This window comes from Mirounga angustirostris, unplaced genomic scaffold (assembly GCF_029215605.1).
Source record: "Mirounga angustirostris isolate CCGP_5_RB_7025 unplaced genomic scaffold, mMirAng1.0.hap1 SCAF_4, whole genome shotgun sequence".
NCBI lineage: Eukaryota > Metazoa > Chordata > Mammalia > Carnivora > Phocidae > Mirounga > Mirounga angustirostris.
Window position 1 is genome coordinate 154,695,252 of NW_026991712.1, and position 17,489 is coordinate 154,712,740.

General features: G+C 41.7%; 1 protein-coding gene and 1 pseudogene across 7 annotated transcripts in view; both read left to right on the top strand.

The window, feature by feature from the left end:
• TESK2 (testis associated actin remodelling kinase 2) overlaps positions 1-17,489 on the top strand; it is a 156,983-nt gene that overhangs the window by 57,262 nt on the left and 82,232 nt on the right. The window lies entirely within an intron of this gene.
• On the top strand, positions 2,838-4,773 carry LOC123841432 (large ribosomal subunit protein eL36-like; annotated as a pseudogene).

Below are 17,489 nucleotides of genomic sequence, written 5' to 3' on the forward strand. Positions count from 1 at the left end.
ACTCCCCCTCTTGTGTTCCCTCTCTCTCCCTGTGTTTCTCTCTGTCAAATAAATAAATAAAATCTTAAAAAAAATAAATAAAATCTTTAAAAAATTTATACAATTCAGTGTTTTTTAGTATATTTACAAGGTTGTGCAGTCATCACCACTAATTTAAAAAATTTTTTATCATCCTAAAAAGAAAACCTGTACTCATTATTAGTCACTCCCCATTTCTCCCATCCCCCAGTTCCTGGCAACCACTATTGTATTTTCTGTCTCTATGGATTTGCCTATTCTGGATATTTCATATAAATAGAATCATACAATATGTAGCCTTTATGACTGATTTCTTTTACTTAGCGTAATCTTTTCAACATGTTATAGTGTGTATCAGCACTTTATTCCTTTTTATGGCCCAGTAATATTCCACAATATGGATAATACCACATTTGTCTTGTATCCTGTAACCTTGCTGAACTCTCTTATTATTTCTTTTTTTTAAAGATTTAATTTATTTATTTGACAGAGAGAGACACAGCGAGAGAGGGAACACAAGCAGGGGGAGTGGGAGAGAGAGAAGCAGGCTTCCCGCAGAGCAGGGAGCCCAATGCGGGGCTCGATCCCAGGACCCTGGGATCATGACCTGAGCCGAAGGCAGACGCTTAACAACTGAGCCACCCAGGCGCCCTCTCTTATTATTTCTTTTTAAAGATTTATTTATTTGTCAGAGAGAGAGAGGGATAGAGGGAGAGAGAGAGAGAGTTCGAACAGGGGGAGCGGCAGGCAGAGGGAGAAGCAGGCTCCCCGCTGAGCAAGGAGCTGGATGTGGGACTCGATCCCAGAACCTTGGGATCATGACCTGAGCCAAAGGCAGACACTTAACTGACTGAGCCACCCAGACATCCCTCTCTTATTTTTTTTTTTTAAGATTTTATTTATGAGAGAGAGAGAACGTGTGCACAGAGGAAGAGGGAGAGCAGACCCCACTAAGCAGGGAGCCCCACGCCAGGCTCCCTGCTCAGAGGGAGTCTGCTTCTCCCTCTGCACCTCCCCTGCCCCTTCTCTCTCTCAAATAGATAAATAAGATCTTTGTTTTTTTTTTTTGTTTTTTTTTTTAAGATTTTATTTATTTGACAGAGAGAGAGACAGCCAGAGAGAGAACACAAGCAGGGAGAGCAGGAGAGGGAGAAGCAGGCTTCCTGCAGAGCAGGAAGCTGGATGCGGGGCTTGATCCCAGGAGCACGGGATCATGACCTGAGCCAAAGGCAGACACTTAACCATCTGAGCTACCCAGGCACCCCTGATAAATAAGATCTTAAAAAAAAAGAAGTCTCCTTCCAAACATACTCCCAAACAAAACAAGGACAGTATAAAAAGAAAATAAGAATCTTCTACTGTATCTCAACAGAAGCACTTTTTTTTTTTTTTTAAGATTTTATTTATTTATTTGACAGAGACAGAGATAGCAAGAGCAGGAACACAAGCAGGGGGAGTAGGAGGGGAGAAGCAGGCTTCCTGCTGAGCAGGGAGCCTGATGCGGGGCTCGATCCCAGAACCCTGGGATCATGACCTGAGCTGAAGGCAGACGCTTAATGACTGAGCCACCCAGGCACCCCTCAACAGAAGCACTTCTTAATTGGAAACATTAAGCAGGTTGTTAATCACTGGTACAATGGAGCTGGACATATTTTCCACTTAGCAGAGGATGAGAGACTGGGACCACCGTGCCATTTGGTTTTACATTTTTTGATCTCAGGACCCTGGTATCTCTGTCAAAAAATAAAGGACCCTGGGATCATGACCTGAGCTGAATGCAGATGCTTAACCAACTGAGCCACCCAGGTGCCCCTATTTTTTAGAATTTTAGAATTTTCTGTATATAACATCATGTCACCTACTCAACATAAATCTTGAGTATATAAGATTTACCCATACCTGGGCCCTTGCAGTCTGAGTTACATACCCATTGTCTTCACAGAAACCTCTGTTACGTTTATCATGTTCTGTTGAAATTATCTGTTTCAAGTGTCTGGCATCCTATGTAACTTTAAGCTCCATGAGGACAGGGACCATGTCTTACTTATTTTTGTTTCTCTAGGATATAACACTGTGCCCGCATAGAGTAGGCATCCATCCATCCATTTACTATATTGTAGTTCTTTTATATGCTAGGCAGTGTCCTAAGTGCTGAGATACAGTAATGATTAAGACTTGTTATTCTTGCCCTTGTGGAGTTTATAATCTAATGGTAAATATTTATGTTAAGTAATTACAAGGGTAATTGCAACACAAAGGGGAGCATAGCATATTAGTTACCTATTACTGCATCGCAATATTACCATGAATGCAGTAGTTTAAAGAACACATATTTATTATATCTCTTCCTGTGGTTCAGGAGTCCAGGCATGACTTAGCTTAGTCTGCTGCTTCATGGTCTTACAAAGCTGCAATCCAGGTGTCAGCTCGGGCGGGGTGCCTGGCTGGCTCTTGATCTAAGGGTTGTGAGTTCAAGTCCCATATTGGATGTAGAGATTACTTAAATAAATAAAAGGAAACTTAAAAAAATATAAAGGTGTCATCTGGGGCTGGCATCTTATCTGAGGTTCAAGTGGGGAAGGATCTGCTATGTGACTGATGGCAGCATTCAAATCCTTGCAGGCTCTTGAACTGAGGGCTTCAGCTTGATATGCTTCATATGGCAGCTTGATTCTTCGAAGCTAGCAAGTGAGTCTCCTAGTGAGATGAGTTACAGTCTTTTTTTTTTTTTTTGAGAGAGAGCATGCATGCCTGTGGGGGGGGGAGGGGCAAAGGGAGAGAGAGAGAATTTTTAGAAAGATTTTTATTTATTTTAGGTGGGGACGGGCAAAGGGGGAGGTAGAGAGACCCTCTAGCAGACTCCATGCTGAGCGCCAAGTGGACATGAGACTCGAGCTCATAACCCAGACACCATGACCTGAGCTGAAATCAAGAGTCCAACACTTAACCGACCTAGCCACCCAGATGTCCCTATGTGATTTCATTTTCGATGATTTCGTTTTCATTTTCATTTCAATTTCATTTCAGATGCCTTCTTTTCTTATCATTATCATTATTTTTCATAGCATGATTGTCTGTTCCCTCCTTTGTGTCTCCTGTATACCCTGTACATACTTTTATCAGAGCAGCGATACATTTTATGGCATTTTTTTTTTTACATGTTTGCCTTTCTCTGTTAGACCAAACCTCCCTGTGTTTTTCATCTTTGTGTCTTTAATACTTAGCACAGACTCGCCAGGTAGAGGGTACTCACTAAATATTTGTTACATGAGGAAAAAAACTCATATATTTGTTATAAGAAACTATAGAATTTGCTAATCAATATGTTGTACACCTGAAACTTATGTAACATTGTATGTCAGTTATATTTCAGTATAAAAAAAAAGAGAATGCATTGAGAGGCAACTTTTTTATTTATTTATTTATTTGAGAGAGAGCGAGAGAGAGATCATGAGTAGGGGGGAGGAGTAGAGGGAGAGGCAGACTCCCTGCTGAGCAGGGAGCCCGATGCGGGACTTGATTCCAGGACCCTGGGATCATGACCTGAGCCAAAGGCAGACGCTTAACGACTGAGCCACCCAGGCGCCCAACATTGAGAGGCAACTTAAGAGAGAGAGAGACTCTGGAGCTAAACTGCCTCTATATGAATTTTGGCTCTACCACTTATAAGCTTTCTGACCTTGGGCAAGTTACTTGACGACTTTTTTTTTTTAAGATTTTATTTATTTATTTGACAGAGAGAGACACAGCAAGAGAGGGAACACAAGCAGGGGGAGTGGGAGAGGGAGAAGCAGGCTTCCCGCTGAGCAGGGAGCCCGATGTGGGGCTCGATCCCAGGACCCTGGGATCATGACCTGAGCCGAAGGCAGATGCTTAACGACTGAGCCAGCCAGGCACCCCAGGGCTAGTTATTATTATTTCTGTTACATATGCAGTTAAGATTTTGAGTTCTTTGTGCTAAGTACTGTGTTAAGAACTTGTATACATTATTTTTTTAAATTACCACAACAATCTTACAAGTGGTATACTTCCATTCTATAAATGAGGAAATTGCTTCTGCCATGGGAGCCATTAAGAAGCAGCAGCTATGGCTCAGCGATCCTATGAACTTGGGCCTCAGCAAGGGCCGCAGGGTGACTAAGAACATGAGCAAGCCGAGGCACAGCTGCCATTGCGGGCATCTCCCCAAGCACACCAGGTTTGTGTGGGACATGATCCGAGAGGTGTGTGGCTTCACCCCATACAAGCATCGTGCATGGAGTTTCTCAAGGTCTGCAAGGACAAGCATGCCCTCAAGTTCATCAAGAAAAGGGTGGGGACACACATCAGTGCCAAGAGGAAGAGAGGGGAGCTGAGCAACCTCCTGGGAGCCATATGGAAAGTGGCAGCCAAGAAAGATTGAACCCCTCCCCTAGAGGGTTAATAGAGCTTTTTGGAACTTGAAAAAGAAAGGAAGGAAGGAAGAAGAAAGAAGAAAGAAAGAAAGAAAGAAGAAGGGAGGGAGGGAGAGAGGAAAGGAGAAAGAAAAGAAAGAAAGAAAGAAAGAAAGAAAGAAAGAAAGAAAGAAAGAAAGAAAGGAAGGAAGGAAGAAAGGGGAGGGGAGGGGAGGGGAGGGGAAGGGAAGGGAAGGGAAGGGAAGGAAAAAGAAAGAAACTGAGGTCCAAAAATACTTAGTGTTTTGTCAGTAGGTAAATGATACAGCTAGGATTTGAATTTCTAGCTGTCTAATTGATGAATAGAATATTATACCTACTTTTGATCCAGTATATAAAAAAATTTTAAAGATTATTATTTTTTAAGATTTTATTCTTTATTTGGGGGGGAGAGGGGGGAGGGGCAGAGGAGAGGGAGAGAATCTCAAGCAGACTCCATTGAGCGCAGAGCCCACAGAGGACTCAGATCCCACCATCCTGAGATCATGACCCTAGCCAAAACCAAGAGTGGGACACTGAACTGACTGAGCCACCCCAGCGCCTGAAAGATTATTTTTATTATTTTTACATATTTATACTAATTTATACTGTATTTCTAGAATATGATTATGTATGTGTATATGTACACACACACACACTGTCTTATAGAGTTCAACCTGATTCAGTTTGTGTGGTAAGTATACAACTAGCTATAAAAGAGGCTTAAGTTCCTACTTTCCCCCCTGGTATATATTTCCTAAATTGACAGCACTGTGCAAGTGCTAAGCTATAAGAAACAGTAAACTTATAAACTAAAAGAGCCAGCTATCTGCATCTGCTTGGGTACTGAAAAATTGATTTATTCACATTCATGGTTACACATTTATTATTTAGTGCACATGGAGTTGTCAAGCAAACTCTGTATCTGTAGCAGTATTAACAGATGTGTTATAAAGAAAGTAAGGTGGGCACCTGGGTGGTTCAGTTGTTAAGCGTCTGCCTTCGGCTCAGGTCGTGATCCCAGGGTCCTGGGATCGAGCCCCGCATCGGGCTCCCTGCTCCACGGGGAAGCCTGCTTCTCCCCTCCTTCTCCCCCTGCTTGTGTTCCCTCTCTCGCTATGTCTCTCTCTGTCAAATAAATAAATAAAATCTTAAAAAAAAAAAAAGAAAGTAAGGGGTAACTGTAGGAAACAAACTGAGGGTTGCTGGAGGGGAGGTGGGTGGAGGGATGGGGTAACTGGCTAATGGCTATTAAGGAGGGCTCTTGATGTAAAGAGCACTGGGTGTTACGTGCAACTGATGAATCTTAAACTCTACCTCTGAAACTAATAATACACTATATGTTAGTTAATTGATTTTTTAAAAAGATTTTATCTATTTATTAGAAGAGAGAGTGCGCACGAATGGAGGGAGGGGCAGAGGGAAAGGGAGAAGCAGATGCCCCACTGAGCAGGGAGCCTGATGGGGGGGCTTGATCCCAGGACCCCAGGATCATGACCTGAGCCAAAGGCAGATGCTTAACTGACTGAGCCACCAGGTGCCCCTAGTTAATTGATTTTAAATAATAAAAAAAGTAAAGGGAACATTTTAGTATGTGAATGTTATTTTGTTGTAATATGTTTTATTTTTGTGCTTGGGAAGATAAAGATTTCATGTTCTCTGGTAGTTTTGTCTGCTTTATCTGAGAAATCAGGTATCGGGTCTTAAAATGCTCGTGTTGCTTCAGCGGTCTTATTGCCCTAACTGCCTATTATTTTTTAGCTTCTCAAACTACAACTTGTGACATTTGCAAGACCGTGAATAATTTTTCTGTTTTTTTTTTTTTTAAAGATTTTATTTATTTATTTGCCAGAGAGAGAGAGAGCAAGGGAGCACAAGCAGGGGGAGCTGCAGGCAGAGGGAGAGGGAGAAGCAGACTCCCCGCTGAGCAAGGAGCCTGATGCAGGCTCGATCCCAGGACCGTGGAATCATGACCTGAGCCAAAGGCAGACGCTTAACCAGCTGAGCGACCCAGGCGTCCCTCTTTTAAATGCGATCATTGTCGCAGCCTGAATCTACAAATACTCCAGGATATTTTTCAAATTCCCTATTTTTTTTTTTAAAGATTTTATTTATTTATTTGACAGAGAGAGACACAGCAACAGAGGGAACACAAGCAGGGGGAGTGGGAGAGGGAGAAACAGGCTTCCCGCTGAGCGGGGAGCCTGATGCGGGGCTCGATCCCAGGACCCCGGGATCATGACCTGAGCCGAAGGCAGATGCTTAACGACTGAGCCACCCAGGCACCCCTCAAATTCTCTCTTTTTTATTTCATGATTGTGTTTGTGCTTTTCTATCTGCCTCTCTGCGACCTCACTATAAAAAGTGTTTTCGTTGGGGGGCGCCTGGGTGGCTCAGTCATTAAGCATCTGCCTTTGGCTCAGGTCATGATCCCAGGGTCCTGGGTTTGAGCCCCGCATCGGGCTCTCTGCTCGGCGGGGAGCCTGCTTCTCCCTCTCCCACTGTCCCTGCTTGTGTTCCCTCTCTCGCTGTCTCTCTCTCTCTCTCTGTCAAATAAATAAATAAAATCTTAAAAAAAAAAAAAAGTGTTTTCGTCGGGCGCCAGGGTGGCTCAGATGGTTAGCGTCTGCCTTCGGCTCGGGTCATGATCCCAGGGTCCTGGGATTGAGTCCCACATTGGGCTCCCTGCTCCTTGGGAGCCTGCTTCTCCCTCTGCTTCTCTATCTCTCTCTCTGTCTCTCATGAATAAATAAATAAAATCTTAAAAAAAAAAGTGTTTTCATCAACACTGCATATGACCCTGTTCTAACAAGATGTAATGACTGTATGTTTTAATAGTCACTGTGTCAGAGAAGAGTTAGATCTATAGTCTTGGAGGTATATAAGGCAGCTTTTGCAAGATGACTAAGAGCAAGACAGAATGATGTGAGGTAGTGCATGTTCCACCTGAGAGTGAAGGTTAGGAGAAAGCCCATTAGTCCCTTCTGAAGTACCAGTTTTTAGTGTTATTTCTGACTGAGATGTCAGTTTATATCAAGGCTGTTTGGAGAAACAAAGTAGTGAGTTCTGGGAGTGATCTGAACTACCCCCAACTCTAAAACATCAATGAGCAAGATGTGTGTATATGAGTGTGTGTGTGTGTCTGGCTGTCCATGTTTGTCCCCTCATGTCAGACCAGCCATTTCAGAATTAAATTGCTCCACAGAGTCAGAGAATTAAGGGAACCTTCAATATCAAGAATGAGATTGGAGTGGGGCACCTGGGTGGCTCAGTCGGTTAGGTATCTGCCTCGGCTCAGGTCATAATCCCAGGGTCCTGGGATGGAGTCCTGCATCAGGCTCCCTCCTCAGTGGGGAGTCTGCGTTTCTCCCTGCACCTCCCCCTGCTCATGCTCTCTCTCTTTCTCTCAAAAATAATTAAATAAATAAATCTTTTAAAAAAAAAGAATAAATTGGGGTGCCTGGGTGGTTCAGTTGGTTAAGTGTCTGACTCTTGATTTCAGCCCAGGTCTTGATCTCAGGGTCATGAGTTCAAGCCCCATGTTGGGCTCCTAAAAAAATGAGATCAAGGAAGATCAAATATAGAGAAAACCCTTCATTGTACAGCATTACTCTGGCATGAAAGCAGTGTTATATAGGAATTGAGCACATTTTTATCCCTCAAAATGTTTTCAGTGTCAGAAATAATCAAGGAAAATAGTATGGATAGAGACACTAAAGCAGCAAGGCTTGAACCTTAAGTACCTTTATTTGTGGAGGGTGTGAAGAAGGAAAACAGACAAGTAGCAGTCAGAGATAGGTTCCTAAAGATCAGGGAATGTGCCAGATCTACCAAACATAAATTCCAAGGGGTGGACACCATATTACAGAGATTTACAAAAGAGAGTATAAAGAAGAAAACAAACTTCCCTCCCCATCCTTCACCACCCTTTTTCTTTTTTTTTTTTTTTTAAAGATTTTATTTATTTATTTGACAGAGAGAGACACAGCGAGAGAGGGAACACAAGCAGGGGGAGTGGGAGAGGGAGAAGCAGGCTTCCTGCAGAACAGGGAGCCCGATGTGGGGCTCGATCCCAGGACCCTGGGACTATGACTGGAGCCAAAGGCAGATGCTTAACGACTGAGCCACCCAGGCACCCCTCCTTCACCACCCTTTTTAAAGGAGTTTAGTGGGGCGCCTGGGTGGCTCAGATGGTTAAGCGTCTGCCTTCGGCTCAGGTCATGATCCTGGGGTCCTGGGATCGAGCCCCGCGTCAGGCTCCCTGCTCGGTGGGGAGCCTGCTTCTCCCTCTGCCTCTGCCTGCCACTCCCCCTGCTTGTGCTCTCTGTCAAATAAATAAATAAAATCTTTAAAAAAAAATAAATAAAAAATAAAGGAGTTTAGCATTGAAAAGTATGAGAGAAAGAGGATGATAGCAGTCCAGTGCTGCTTTGGGGTTTGCACCTTGATAACGGTCTCTGTTGCATATCCTTATTGTCTGTCAAAACTACTTCTTGCTAAATTTCCTATTGTTTTCCTTGTTGCATTTATCTGGTTCTGCAACCTCTTTGAGGTACAGGGGATTTCCGAGAGGGAGCTCTTCTGGGGAGGTTCAGTATTTGGTGTGTGTCTGTGTGTGGGGAAATGATGTGTTTTAAAGGAGACACTGTATTTCTATCATATGTATACTGAAGGTTCACACACAGCCGTGTATGACTATAGCCTTTGGCCATATTCAGTACATTTAATATTTCCTCTAGAGTTTGTGTGGAAAGTTGGGCTAATTAGTAAAGAATTTTGTAGATGTCTCAGTGGGTTGAGCTCAGCACTAGGTGACATCAAGTGACAATTTATCAGGTAGCATATTTTACTGTGTTCATATTGCTGTGCAGAAATACCTGCTAAGATCCTTTTGATAATTCAGCTGCGAAAACAAAAACTAGAAGCACACAGGTTTCATGTATAACTTCCATTCATTCAGTGCATAGAAGTATTTCTGTAAACATACGATATTCTATGAAGGCATGTGAAAGATATACAAAAAGTTGTTTCTAGAGTGTATCATTTTTTAGCAAGGAGAGTGAGGGTAGGTTGCTTTCCTTTTGTGATCTCATAGCACTCTGTTGATACTTGTAGCATGTGATAAACATTGTAATTATTTGCTATCTTTTTTTTTTAAAGATTTTATTTATTTATTTATTTATTTATTTATTTATTTATTTATTTATTTATTTATTTGACAGAGAGAGAGACACGGCCGAGAGAGGGAACACAAGCAGGGGGAGTGGGAGAGGGAGAAGCAGGCTTCCTGCTAAGCAGGGAGCCCGATGCGAGGCTCGATCCTAGGACCCCAGGATCATGACCTGAGCCGAAGGCAGACGCTTAACAACTGAGCACCCAGGCGCCCTAATTATTTGTTATTTTATTTTATTTTTAAAGATTTTATTTATTTATTTGACAGAGCGAGAGAGGGAACACAAGCAGGAGGAGTGGGAGAAGGAGAAGCAGGCTTCCCGCAGAGCAGGGAGCCCGATGCGGGGCTCGATCCCAGGACCCCAGGGATCACGACCTGAGCTGAAGGCAGACACTTAACGACTGAGCCACCCAGGCGCCCCTATTTGTTATTTTATTCATTTATTTACTCAGCAGATATTTAGTTAATGCTCATTAGGTGTAGGACATTGAGCTAGGTGCTAGGGACAGAGGAATAAAATTCTGCCCTAAAAGAGCTCTTTGCTTAGGGTAGAAGACAGGAAATATATTTAAAACACAGTATTTGCTAAAATGAGCTTTAGCAAGAGCCTGAAATTGCTTAATACATATTTGCTAATTGTGTGAAAGTATGCATAGGGTACTAAGGGATATAATACTGGGCACCAGTATAAACGTTGTTTGAAGGGTTAGAGGCTTCCTAGAGGAGGTCACCCTTGAGTTTTCCTGAAGAAGAAAATAGAGCTTGTCTGTGCACAAGTAAGGGAAAGGACATTTCAAGCAGTAGGAAAAACATGTGTAGAGACACAGAGGAATATACCAGGAATGGTGAGAAATTTGGTTTGGTTCAAGTCTGGTGGATGCATGTAAAGGAATGGCAAGACTCTTATGAGTCTAGAGGGAGAGGCAGGGTCCAAAAAATAAAAGATTTTTTTCTTGATCCAGAGCCATGTTTCTTTATTAGTTTTTTCTATTCCCAAATCAGCTTTTGGTTTGTTGAAACTCTCAGTTGTTTGTTTTCTATTTCATTAATTTTTGCTTTTTATCTTTATTATTATACTTTCTTTATTCGGGCATTTTTAGTTGAACTCTAACTCATTTATTTTGAATCTTTTGCAAATCAGTTAGGATTGTCTTTGGCAGTATGTTTCAGAAACCTGAACATAGTGGCTTATTCAAATAAGGGACTAATTTTTCTCAAGAAATCTTGAGAAATGCCTATGTTGTGCAGCTGCTTAAGAAAGTCATCAACAAGCCAGGCTCCTTCTAGCTTCCTCTGTCTTTAGTGTAGGACTTGCCTTTTGGTTACAAAGTAACTGCTCCAGATATAAGCACTGCATCTTTGCTCCAGGCTATAAAAGGGATAAAGGACAATTTCATCAGGAAAACAGTAGCATTTCCAGAATCCCTACCTAGCAATTCCCATTTACATCTCCGTACTTAGTAGTAATGTTACCTGGCTTCGCTAGCTGTAAGGAAGACTGCCAGTTTTCATTAACTAAGCACACATTGCCACCTATTTGGGGTCCTGTTAGTCAAGAAAAGGGGAAAAAATAGATGTTGAGTAAACATTATTGTCTGCTATGCTTATTTTTAATTATCTTTTTATTGTTGACTTATAATTTTATTTCATAGTGGTCTGGGAATGTGGTTTTGGAAACACATTCTTTTAAGTTTTTTTTAAAAAAATGTATTTATTTATTTAGAGAGCATGAGCGGGAGGGGCAGAGGGAGAGTGAGAGAGAAACCCAAGCGACTCTGCACAGTGCACTGAGCCTGATGTGGGGCTCGATCCCATGACCCCGAGATCAGACTTGAGCCAAAACCAAGAGCTGGACACTCAACTAGCTGAGTCACTCAGGTGCCCCGGAACTACATTCTTTGAAATTTTTTGAGAATTCCTTTATGATGTAGTATCCATGCATTTTGGTAAATGTTTTCATATAGACTTGGAAAAAAATAAAGCCTACCTTTATTGGAACAAGATTAGATCAAGCATGTCAATTTTGTTATTAAAACGTACCATATCCATACTCCTTTCTTATCTTCTAGAACTTTCAGTTTCTGAGAAGTATGTTAAAATATCCCATGAAGATTGTGGATTTGTCAAATTTGCCTTGTATTTTGTCAGTTTTTGTTTTAGACATTACAGTTCTGTGTTGTTAGATACATACAAGATCATGATTATTATTTCTTGGCAGAATAATTGTTAGGTTGTGCGCATGCAATGCTTTTTTTCCTTAGATTAGTTGTTCTCAAGCCTTTCAGGTCCCAATGTATCTGGGTTCAAATTCTGGCTCTGTCATTTACTAGATGTATGATCTTGAGAAAGTCCTTTTATCTCTCTGTGCCCAGTTTCCATAGCTGTAAAATGGGGGACATTAATAATACCTACCTCCCAGGATTATTTTGAGGATTAAATGAATATATATATATAGTATATTATAAATATATATGTAATATATATATAAAGCATAGCAGAACCTAATATGTAGTAAGTGCTATGAATAATAGCTATGTTATTGCTATTATAACAGTTTTTTATTATAACAAATTTTTTAATGAACTTCCCTGAAATGAAATTGATAGGTGATTGGGGCACCTGGTTAAGTGTCTGCCTTCAGCTCAGGTCATGATCCCAGGGTCCTGGAATGGAGCCCCACGTCGGGTTCTCTGCTCAGCAGGAAGTCTGCTTCTCCCTCTCACTCTCCCTCTGTGCCCTCTCTCTCTCAAATAAATAAATAAAATCTTTAAAAAAAGAAATTGATAGATGATTAGGTTACTGTAGTTCAAAATTATAAAGCATCAACATGATATCCTAACTCTATGATAAACAAAAAGTAAAAGAAAATTAGGTAGTAAAAATATAGATTTCAATATACAAAATTACTGTAGAAAACTTAATGAGGTAGTCAGATGCTTTACCCTCTTATAAATGACTAGTTTTAAGAGAAGACAATCAAAAGCCACTCCATGCAAGAAGAAAAATTGAAGAGCAGAGATACTGGTGGATATTAGAATAAAAGTATAATAACAGACCCCCCCCCCAGAAAAGAAACAACACAGCAGACTTACTTGTATGTGACAAGGGGAAGAGGGAAGTAACCTCAAGTGAAATAGAGATAGATTGCCAAGACAAATTACAGATTGATGAAGGAGAGGGAGGGAGAGAATCTTAAGCAGGCTCCACGCCCACTATGGAGCCTGATGTGGGGATCAGTCTCACAGCCCTGAGATCATGACCTGAGCTGAAATCAAGAGTCAGCTTAACTGACTGAGTCACCCAGGCACCCCTCCCCCCCCTTTTTAATGTTGACCAATTATTATTATTTTTTTTTAAGATTTTATTTATTTATTTGACAGTGAGAGACACAGCTCGAGAGGGAACACAAGCAGGGGTAGTGGGAGAGGGAGAAGCAGGCTTCCAACTGAGCAGGGAGCCCGTTGCGGGGCTCGATCCCAGGACCCTGAGATTATGACCTGAGCCAAAGGCAGATGCTTAATGACAGAGCCACCCAGGCGCCCCTTAATGTTGACCAATTCTTTTTTTAAAAAAGATTTTATTTATTTGATAGAGAGCAGGAACACAAGCAGGGAGAGTGGGAGAGGGAGAAGTAGGCTTCCCACCGAGCAGGGAGCCCGATGCGGGGCTCGATCCCAGGACCCTGGGATCATGACCTGAGCCGAAGGCAGATGCTTAACGACTGAGCCACCCAGGCACCCCATGTTGACCAATTCTTAATGATGTTCTGAAAATAACAGTGTGATTCTTCCTCAATTTATAAGGTAGTTGTATTTCTAGAAAATTCAGTATATATTAAAACAATGCAAGGTGACTTTGTTTTTATGTAAAATAGAGTTAGAATCCAAGCTCAGGTAATAATAAATATGTTCTTCACGTACATGTTTGGCAAGACATTTGAATTTCATACAGCACATAGAACAATGCTTCCTTGTATAGTACTGTCCTGTACCTTGCAGGATGTCTAGCATCTCTGGCCAGCAAAACTCCCTGCCCGCAGTCATTGTTATAAACAAAAAACTTAACCTAAAACCTTCAAAAACACCTCCAAAGTGACTTGGTATAGCCTCTATTGAAAATTACTGCTTTAAACCCTATTTGTCAGGGTGCCTTGGTGGCTCAGTTGGTTAAGTGTCCAACTCTTGATTTTGGCTCAGGTCATGATCTCAGTGTTGTGGGATCAAGCCCCAAGTTGGGCAGGGCTCTGAGCTCAGTAGGGAGTTGACTGGAGATTCTCTCTCTCTCTGCCCCTCCCCTGCCCCCACTCTCTCTCTCTCAAATATAACTAAATCTTTAAAAAAAAAAAAAGCCCTGGGCGCCTGGGTGGCTCAGATGGTTAAGCATCTGCCTTCAGCTCAGGTCATGATCCCAGGGTCCTGGGATCGAGTCCTGCATCAGGCTCTCTGCTCCTTGGGAGCCTGCTCCTCCCTCTGCCTCTCTCTCTCTCTGTCTCTCATGAATAAATAAATAAAAATCTTAAAAAAAAAAAAAAAGCCCTATTTGTCTAGTATTTATGTTGCTATACCAGCTTACTGTATACTTATTGTATACTCATTGTAACTTCTTTTTTTTTTTTTCAAAGATTTTATTTATTTATCTGAGACAGAATGAGAGAGAGAGAGCACATGAGAGTGGTGAGGGTCAGAGGGAGAAGCAGACTCCCTGCCGAGCAGGGAGCCCGATGCGGGACTCGATCCAGGGACTCGATCCAGGGACTCGATCCAGGGACTCGATCCAGGGACTCGATCCAGGGACTCCAGGATCATGACCTGAGCCGAAGGCAGTCGCTTAACCAACTGAGCCACCCAGGCGCCCTCATTGTGACTTCTTGATTGGAAGTCCTAAGCCATTCATTTAAAAGTTAATGATTAATTGTTTTGTGACAGTTCTTATGCTATTGTCATTATTATTTAATTCTCTTCTTACTATTTCTCTGAGCTGGTCAGAGGTTTATGCTTTTCTTTTGCTCTAGAAATTAAGCTTCCTGACTCAAGTTAACTATTTAAATTCAGCAAACATTTTTTGAGCAATTACTAAATGCTAAACTAAAGGCACTGTGCCAGAGACGAGGTTCTCAACTTGGTTTTATACTGACTGCTAAAGTTAATATATTGTGTGATTTGTTATTAAATGTGGTTAGTATACCAACATATGCAAATAATTTAATTTAAAAAATATAAATTGGGGGGCACCTCGGTGGCTCAGTTGTTGAGCATCTGCCTTCAGCTCAGGTCATGATCCTGGGGTCCTGGGATGGAGCCCCTCATTGGGCTCCCTGCATTGGGCTCCCTGCTTGGCGGGAAGCCTGCTTCTCCCTCTCCCACTCCCCCTGCTTGTGTTCCCTCTCTCACTGTCACTCTCTCTCTGTCAAATAAGTAAATAAAAAATTTTAAAAAATGTATAAATTGGAGTTGAGGATATCTAGGTGGCTCATTCGGTTAAGCGTCCTACTCTTGATTTTGGCTCAGGTCCTGATCTCAGGGTTGTGAGATCCAGCCCTAAGTCAGGCTCCACGCTGGGCATGGAACCTGTTTACAATTCTCTCCCTCCCTCTCCCTCTGCCCCTACCTTGCTCTCTCTCTCTCTAAATGAATGAATAAATAAATAAGAGTTGAATTAGAGGTACCCCTGTATTAATTGTCACTCTTATTTTCATGTTAATATGCTTCCTGGAATGGAATAAAAATGGGCTATAGTAATAGCTAATGGACGTAGGATTGTATATAACCTGGAATTTATTTTTTCTCTTCGAGAGTCTATAGTGACTATAGGTGGTCTATACTAATGTCTGTTCATAGTTATATAATTACTGCCATGTTTCTCCTTCCTGCTTACCTTTGTAAGATATTTGACAAAAATCTAGATTGTCCATATGAAAATAAGTCCTGCATGTCAGAAGGTGTGTATGTGGGGTGTGGAGGAAAGCTAAATTATTCTTCTGGGGACAAAGAAATGAATAAGGCAGTTTTTGCCTTGAGGCATATAGGAAATTGTTCCATATGTAGTTGTAGATTCTGTGTGTCCAGGGGAGGAGGTGAGTTCAGGATCTTCCTGTGTTGCCATCTTGAATCCCAACTGCCCTCAGCCATGTAGAAGATAGACAAGTAGACTAACAGCATATAATATGCAAATACTGTAAAACAGATAAATAAGGATAGAGTGCTAAGAAAACACAAAGTGGAGCCATCCAGCTTTTCTTGAAATAAAGTGAGATTTCCCCCAGGGAAAGGGGTGTTTCCTATATCTTAAATAATTGAAAGGAATTTAGTAGGGAGATGGGATGGAACTCCGGGGGTGAGGATTGCATCAAGGCAAGAATAGCATGTGTCAAGGTAAGGAAGTATGAGAGAGTGTGATGCATTTGGAAAGAGTTATAAATACATAATAGGTAATAGGTAAAGATAAGGAGAGGAGTCTGGGTAGGGATAGTCAGGGAGCAGTAGATGGATTTAATTTTGTTAAGGAATTTGGACTTTTTTCCCCAAATAGTGGCGAGCCATTGAAGAATTTTAAGCTGGAGAGCAACAAGAAAACTTTGTGATTTGGAGACATGGGTTGCTGGAAGATCTGACAAGCTGATGCCTAGTGTTGATCTACAGGCTTCTCAACATCCAGCACAGTGCCTTGTATATAGAAGATGATAATGTTTGTTACTATTTGAATGTATCTGAAAAGACTAATGAAAAATTATTGGTCACTTCCAGGCTGCATGCACACACTTGACTGGCTTTTAGTTTGTGGTTTGTAGCTCTTGTTTACAGATCTTGAAGTTAACTTCAACTGTGATTTTTAGTTTTAGGGTCTGTTCTGAGCTTTGATAAAGGGGGGAAACTCTATTCTTGATTGTTCCCTGCCTAATGCCATGGTATGTTTTGTTGCTGTCTGTGAGCACTCATTCTAAGTGGCAATTCTCAATTTTTCTGGCCACCTTTTATATAGTTCTTTTTCTTCTGGTTGGCCTCTTCCCTTTATCTTCCCTTTGTTCATATTTAATCTAGAAGAATTGTGGGATGATAGGGGATAATCATTAGAATACTACCATGCTGGTAGAGAAACTGTTGTGTACCTTTTCTAGTGACTTAGTATTGTTATTTGATTGTATTTGTGCTTTTTTGTTTGTTTTGGTATACTGTTGAAACATCCTTAGAACCTGCAGGGTACTTGGACTTCTGAGCATGTGAATAGAAGAAGCCTCTGTTCCATAGAACTTAAGATTTCTCTGAGGTTAGACATCATGCTCAATCAGTTTTCTAGTGTGTGAGTCTGTGTGTGTGAGTGTGTATTGGGGAGTGTTGTCAGTGCATTTTTTTAAAGGTCTAGAAGGGTACTCATCAAACTTGTGACAATAACTACTTCTTGGAATGGGCACAGAAGATTGGAATTAGGGCACCTGGGTGGCTCAGTCATTAAGCGTCTGCCTTCGGCTCAGGTCATGATCCCAGGGTCCTGGGATCGAGTCCCACATCAGGCTCCCTGCTCAGCAGGAAGCGTGCTTCTCCCTCTCCCACTCCCCCTGCTCTGGCTATCTCTCTCTCTCTGTCAAATAAATAAATAAAATCTTAAAAAAAAAAAAAGAAGATTGGAATTAATAGATCTGGTAGTCAAAGGGACCTATTTTTAAATTTATATTGTGTTAATATGCTACAAAGAAAATACATGCATGTATTAGTTAAAAATGAATATAAATTGGGGTGCCTGGGTGGCTCAGTTGGTTAGGCGACTGCCTTTGGCTCAGGTCATGATCCTGGAGTCCCAGAATCGAGTCCCGTATCAGGCTCCCTGCTTAGCAGGGAGTTTCCTTCTCCCTCTGACCCTCACCCCTCTCATTCTCTCTCTCTCAAAAATAA